At 41.9% G+C, this 7,004-nt stretch overlaps 1 protein-coding gene across 1 annotated transcript in view; it reads left to right on the top strand.

Moving 5' to 3' along the window:
• Window positions 1-2,898: 2,898 nt before the first annotated feature.
• kcnab1b (potassium voltage-gated channel subfamily A regulatory beta subunit 1b) overlaps window positions 2,899-7,004 on the top strand; it is a 35,100-nt gene continuing 30,994 nt past the window's right edge. Inside the window, 1 exon segment of the mRNA XM_056421730.1 lies at window positions 2,899-2,995. The gene's annotated coding sequence lies outside the window, so the exon portion shown is untranslated.

Genomic DNA, 7,004 nt, shown 5'->3' with positions numbered 1-7,004 from the left:
AGTGTAGATCTAAAGAGATGACATGTGCATCACAGTAAATTAACCTCCTTAATTTTAAATCAAAGGGATAAATGATTCATTATTTTAGTCATCAAACAATAGAGTTAAGTGTAAGCTCAATGTATGTTTTTGATTGTTGTATTATATGACTGATAAAAACCGGATGACCTAGTTCTAGGCTGGTTACAAGGTTATTTGTAAAGTTATTAACAAAGTAAGTATTTTGTGGCAGGACTTTGAAAAGAATCCAACTAAAATATGAATAAAATAAATCAACAATGTGGTTGGTTATTATCCATAAATAACACGATTCCTCCTAGTCAGTATACTTTAACGATATGCAAATGATCCTATTTTCTAATTGTCAGGCTTAACCAAGAATCAGATTCAGTTTCAGTCGGCCTATGATGCTTTCTAATTATAACATCTTAATCATAGACTTGTTTGAAATGCAAACAAGACCAAGTGCATGGCGTTGTCCTCTATAGTGTTTCAGATGATCCTGCCTTTCAACAAATGGTCCCAATATTACTCTTGCTGAGCAATACTTGAAGCAAGTTACATTATTCAAGATTCATACTGTTACGTGTCAGTGTTGTGTGTTCTCCCCTCCCCCCCTTGTGTTCTCTTCAGGTGGCATCAATCACCACCTCAACAGGCCAATCCGACTGCACCTGGGTGCAAGAAGGCGAGCTGGCCAATCGGCTGAGAGGGCCCTGTTTAAAGGAGAGAAGACGGAAGACTTTGGGGGTGGTGGTTTTTTTGAGAGTGTTAATGTGGACACTGCCACTGAGAGAGGTGAAGGTTTGTGGTGAGAGGTTGTGGACAGTAGGTAAGTTTGGGGTACCCTGTACATTTACAGGTACTGTGTGTCTAGAAACACGAGGCTAATGGTTGTTGCTGCCTCTGTTTTGTTTTGACGCAAACTTTGTTAGAGAAGCTAGTGGAGTCTTTTTGTTTGTTTCCTTTCAGAGAGGTAGATAGCCAGGCCTAGTTCTGTTATCTTGAGTTCATTTGTTTGGCACAACCGCAACTGTCCCGATCTCTCCCACGTTATTGAACCTTTGTCTTTTGTGTTATAAATAAATATTATTTGACCACGTTACTCCTACTTTTGAGTGCTTTCACTTATTCTTTGACTGTCCTGTGTTCGTTCCCCCCGCTTATCCCTTAGACCAAAAGGGGAAGTAACACATACTTAACATTATACTCAAAAAGGTCAAATCAAACGTGGCTGTACTGAAAGTGTCTGGCTTTGTGTTGGTTTTGTAAGATGTGTGTGTGGATGTCTGCAACATGTATTGCATAAATAAGCAGTTGATGACAACACTGTGTTTAAACCTGAAATGAGGTGAAAAAAGTCAGTGTTCTTACCTGCGGTCTCTTGCTTCAAATGCTCCAACAGTTTTTGTATTTCTCTCACTCTCTGGTCTCAGGGCGAACACTGACGGCATCGATTACGGGCAGACGAGGCATGAAGCCAACGCAACCACCGAGGTCGTCATCTTCTCTCCTGTCCTATACTTTCTCAGCTTTGCTTTGTAAACCATCCTGAAATAACCTTGAACTTGTTTCTCCGGGTCTTGTCGGCCGTGTGTTTTTGGTGGATTTATTTGTGTGACAACTGTTATTTTAATAACCCTTATGGAAACAATGTGACGATATCATTTAAAGGTCTAAGCCTTTACATTTTAACCAATTTACTCGTGATTTATATGAAAGCTTCAAGACAAGATTGAGCCAAAAAAACAAAAAGCAGAACGAGAAAAAAAGTCAAATTAGAGATGGACACAGGGACGTAGACCAAAGGTCAAACGGTGACAATCCCCATTTTTGAGGCATTTGCACGCGATGGACTGCAGTGGCTCCCAGCACGAGGGCCCGTCGAGCAACGTTGCCTGCAGGAGTCAGATTGCGTAAGTGTGAGTGAGTCATGTGATCTTGGAGGGAACAGTGAAGAAAAGACCTCACATATCCAGGCGCTCAAATAGACTAAACGCTGTGTGTCTGCCTCTCATACTGAGTGGGAGGACACAGACACACAGAGGTGCTCTCAGCTCCCCACATTCATCCAACATATGCAGCCGATAAACCTGTACGCCTGAGAATGAGTGTGCGTGTGTTTATTCCCTTACATGTTCATGATTGTTTTTGCATCGCTGTCTTTTATGTTTTCTGAGCCAAGAACAAAATGAAACTGTGAGAGAATAGAGCAGGTTGTTCCTGGGCTGCTGTCTGCTCTCTGTTCACAAGGGGGCAGGCGGGTACAACCGACGATGAGACCAGAAGGCACTCACATGAAGCTTCAAATGTAAGGTGGACTATGTGTGCATGCTCTTTATGCATGTGATCCCTCTAGATGACCTCTACTACTCCCTCACCCCCCAAATCATGCATACAAATAATGCATTCACAGTACAAATAAGTCATTTTATTTAGTGAACTGATCAAGTAATGTCAGTTACTCAGCAATATGTATCCAAAGTGGCTCACATTCGCCACCTTACACAACCAGACCAAACAAAACCCTTGAGCTTATTGAACTATTGACTACTTGTATTTAACTATTGAGCATTGATAAGAAAGGAATGTGTCATTTCTTTATCAAAAAGAGACACAGTCTTAATTTAATGTCTATACCTTGAAAAGTACAGATACAATTATTTAACTAGGGATATTTACAACTCCCAACAAGATATGTTACATTAACACATGGAACATAAATGTGGTTGCATTTCTGTTTATGTCCTCATTTAAATGTTTGCCAGGAGGAGAGTAGACTCGTTGGACCGGAGTTGGCTGTAGGCCACACACAACAGATATGTCAAGAACACATTTCTGACAAGTGCAAGTTGACAGAAATATCCCCGTGGCTTTGTACGGCTTGGCTAACAGAGAAGCAGGCTTCTCTCGCTGGAACCATCGGGAGGAAAAACAACGACCGGCTATTGTCTTTTAATCTGTCAATCATCTAAGAATAAAGTTGACATCACAGGTAAGGAGAGACGTCTCTGCCCTTCTCTCTGCTATCTCCTCAGAAACTATTAGCATACTTATTTTCTTTGTGTACGTATTGTCTGGCTGTCTTTGCTTTGTGTGTACTTTGTTTATAATACTTAATATTTGTTTTATATATATACTTTATTGATAATGCACACTATGATATTCAGGGATCAAATAAGTATTTAAATTGGTTTGTGTATGTTTCAATCAGATTACAATTGTAAAGAAGAACACAGGAACGCAATTTAAAAAATAACAAAGGCAAAATAAAATAACAAATAATTATAATAATGAATAATAAAACACCCACCCATAGACAATTAATCATACATCTGTGGAAATTGTGGCACGTTATTGCTCTAAATCACTCTAAAAACTCTGATATTAGTGGTCCCCTGTGAACAGCATTGCGTACTAATATATTGAGATGTTTTTAGGTCACATTCTCTCCACAGGATGACTAAATATATTGTAAAAGAGTTGCTAACTAAAGAAAGTGTCTCATCTGTCTGTGGAAGACAAGATTGATCCCAACATGTATGTGGAGGCAGCCTGCAGTGAGCTCCCCGTGGCTGCCACGCTTCCGTCAGTCTGCCCCAGGGCAGCTGTGGCTACTGATGTAGCTTACCACCACCGGGATGACTGTGTGTGTGTGACTACTGGACTCTGCACTCTGTAAAGCGACTTCGGGTGCCTTGAGAAGCGCTATATAAAATAAATGATTATTATTATTATTATTATTATAAATGACATTTTAGAAGGTTTTCTTTTGACATTCAGCCCAATTTATCTTGGCCAGAGTTTACGGCCTCAGTGGAGAGAGGCTGTGGCTGCATTATCCATTTCAAGAAAAAAAGGCCTGTGTGGTGCTAGAAGCTATGCAACAATGCATCCTGGTACATATAAGCACTGCCGGCATGGCATGAGAACTCACCTTTCTCTTTTCAAAATACCAGACTTTGGAACTTTTTCAAAAAAGCTTATTCCCTTTAAGTGTGATTCCCCTGATGTATTTTATGAAGTGTTTTATTGTTAAATCAATAATCTCCCCATTGCATTTAGGATGCTGGAGACAACAACAAATAGATAGAAAAATAGTTTATGTTATTGGGAAAGTGGGTAAAGTAATATTCTCCAATCCTACGGTGTCTCTGAACGATCTCTTTAACTAAATCACACACTTTAAGGCGGTTCTATGTGATCTTCTTTTGATAAGGTAATGTAATATTTCTTCCCTTCACTGAGCCTCCCCGGAAACAGTTAGGAGTCCCCATGAGGAGGCTCGCCACTTTGAAATATTCTGCCCCTTGCCAAATTTTGTTTCAATAACACCCGATGCATAAAAGCTAAAACTCAAAAGTGACCTTGAGAGCCATTGGTCCTGAGGTTGAAACTGTGCATGAACAGCCTTTCATCAACACTATGAACCAATGAAGTGCCTCACCATTATATATTAAATAACTCTGCATCCACTTCCCTCTATCATTCAACATATCCCAGTATGAGGCCCTATATGCCTGCTGGGCAGACGCATAAGGTCACTGGGCTTCTGTCTGGGCTGTTTCAATAAAGATGTCAGCAGTCATCAGGCTCATCGAATGCAGTGGTTTCAAACTGAGATGAGATCGCGGCAAAAGTTGATGATGAGAATGGGAAATGTCATAATGGTGTTGGTGGAAATGATAATAATCATAATGGAAATACTAATTATGGGGGTGATGATAAATATGACATGATTATTAAAAATAGATGACAGAATTGATGCTTTCGGTGCTGTTGGTGAAGGATGGCGATAATGATGATGATCAAGATGACGATGACCTTGCATTTTCAATCAAATCCTTCACATACTTTCAAGCTTCATCGTCAATATTTCATGCATGTTTGCTGGCCCAGAAAGAAATTTGCAGCGCTTAATAAATGTGACCATTGTGTCGGCACCCTTCTCTGAAGGCAGATTAAACGGACAATTCTTCCCCAGAGGTTTTGTACGCGCAGTGAAACCCAATCACAAGCGCCGACATGTAATCTGCAGCGTAGGGCAAAGACTATGGACTCGGAGTGAGGGAGCCGGACTGCGTTTGATTGGTATTTGGAGGGGAGAGATGGAAGAGGGGGATGAGAAAAAAAAGAGGTAAGAAGATGTGAGTGAAAAAAGGGGGAATGCGGAGGAAAAGTAGCGAGAGGTTGTGACTGCTGCAGCCGTGACGTCACAGACAGCATGGGAAGGTTCTCCCCCTTACTCATCTCGCACCCACGCAACAGGAGGCTGCTGCCTGGAAAGGACAATCTATCAGTTATTGAAGAGCAATTTGAGCACGAGGGTGAAATGTGCAACACAAAAATCTTTCATCTGTCCACCAACAGAGCGTTGAGAGAGCAGTCATTGTGTGACGTGGAGTGTGGTGTTGCAGAGAGTGGCTGTTGTCGGTCAAGAAAATCACCTTTTCTCTCTGCATAGATAGATGCAGCGTTTTGGGATGATATCAAGTTGACAGATGTTCAGTGCAGTGTCATGGCTCGTCTCTTTCAACATGTGTACGCGGTTAGGTTTGTGTCTTAGCAACAGAGTTTTCTAACTTTATTAGACGTTCTTACTGGAGAAATTCAAGTTTAAAGTTTAAAGGCGCGCTCCATGGACTTTACACATCAAGATCAGTTTATTCGTCAAAGCGTGAGCTTCTGGTTCTGTGAAAACTGCTATTTAGTTGTATAATGACAGGTTGGGCTTTAAAAACCTTGCCTGTTATTCAAGACGTGAGTTTAAAAGATAATTCACAGGCGGGTCTTACAAATTACTCAATTAAGTTGCCATTTGGGAAGATCTATGATTTTATTCTATCCAGGATTTTTGGATCTTGACCATACACCTCCGGTTGCGTAAACACATCTCGAGTACTTTTCTCTTCCGGCAACTCACAGGGATTTAATATTTTCTAGTCATCATTTACCAATTCACACCCATTCGTACACTGATGACAAGGGATACCATGCAAGGAGCCACCTGAGTAACATTCATACAATATCCATTACATGTCATTGAGCTGACACTTTTATCCAAAGCATCGTACACAGCTAGAGGGAGCAATTCAGGGTTAAGAGTCTTGCTCAAGGACACATCGACGGGGATTGAACCGCCAACCCCCTGATTGAAAGACAGACCTGCAAACCACTGACCCACAGTCGCTCCTATTCACACACCGCAGGCACACATCGACATGGGCTAGTGGAGGCGTGAATCGAACCGCTGATCAAAGGACGACCCCGCTCTACCGCTGAGCCACAGTCGTAAAAATCTTCCCCCAACGGATTTTTCGCTGTTATCAAATGCAATCAACAAGGATATAAATAAAACTGTGCTGGCCTGGAGGTTTGTGGATGTTCAATGAACCATGACATCCTGCATTGTCACATTACTGCTCAGTGGCGGAGGAAAGTAAGACGCATGCTGCCTTAACACAGATCCTGTTTTATTTCCGTGTGCCCCTCAACATCTGCTCGGAGACGTCCGTGTCGGTCTCCCTGTGTTCTTCTTTGAGAAAATAATGAACTACAGCCTCTAATTTCCCCCGGTACAAATCATGGATGGATGTTATGCTCTTTGTACAGGGGTCTTAAATTGGTTTGTACTTGGCACCTGAGTGTGAATGTTACTGCACGTGTAACTGCTGTAATGGCAGTCAACAAAAAGAGGGTGTCGCTAGTAAAATGCCACAAAAACCGTCACCAGCAAAAGGAAACGAAGTTGTGACATTCACACGTAGGTAACTGCTATCAACCTCCATGCCACTTCGACATTCTGCCTGAAGTAAACGAACTCGCACATAAACTCTCTCTCTCTCTCTGTGAGTGTGTGGCGCCATGGTGAATAAACACTGCAGTTCTTTCAGCCAGTCAGTCTGAGCCACTGTTTCTCCCTCATTCAGCGCATGGCTCACTCTCTCTACACCCAGCACGCTGCTACTCGCCTCCTCACTGCATCTGTCCTCTCCTCCCTGAAG

Source organism: Pseudoliparis swirei, chromosome 8 (genome assembly GCF_029220125.1).
Source record: "Pseudoliparis swirei isolate HS2019 ecotype Mariana Trench chromosome 8, NWPU_hadal_v1, whole genome shotgun sequence".
In the NCBI taxonomy this organism is placed as follows: domain Eukaryota; kingdom Metazoa; phylum Chordata; class Actinopteri; order Perciformes; family Liparidae; genus Pseudoliparis; species Pseudoliparis swirei.
This window is presented reverse-complemented; position numbering and strand designations above follow the sequence as displayed.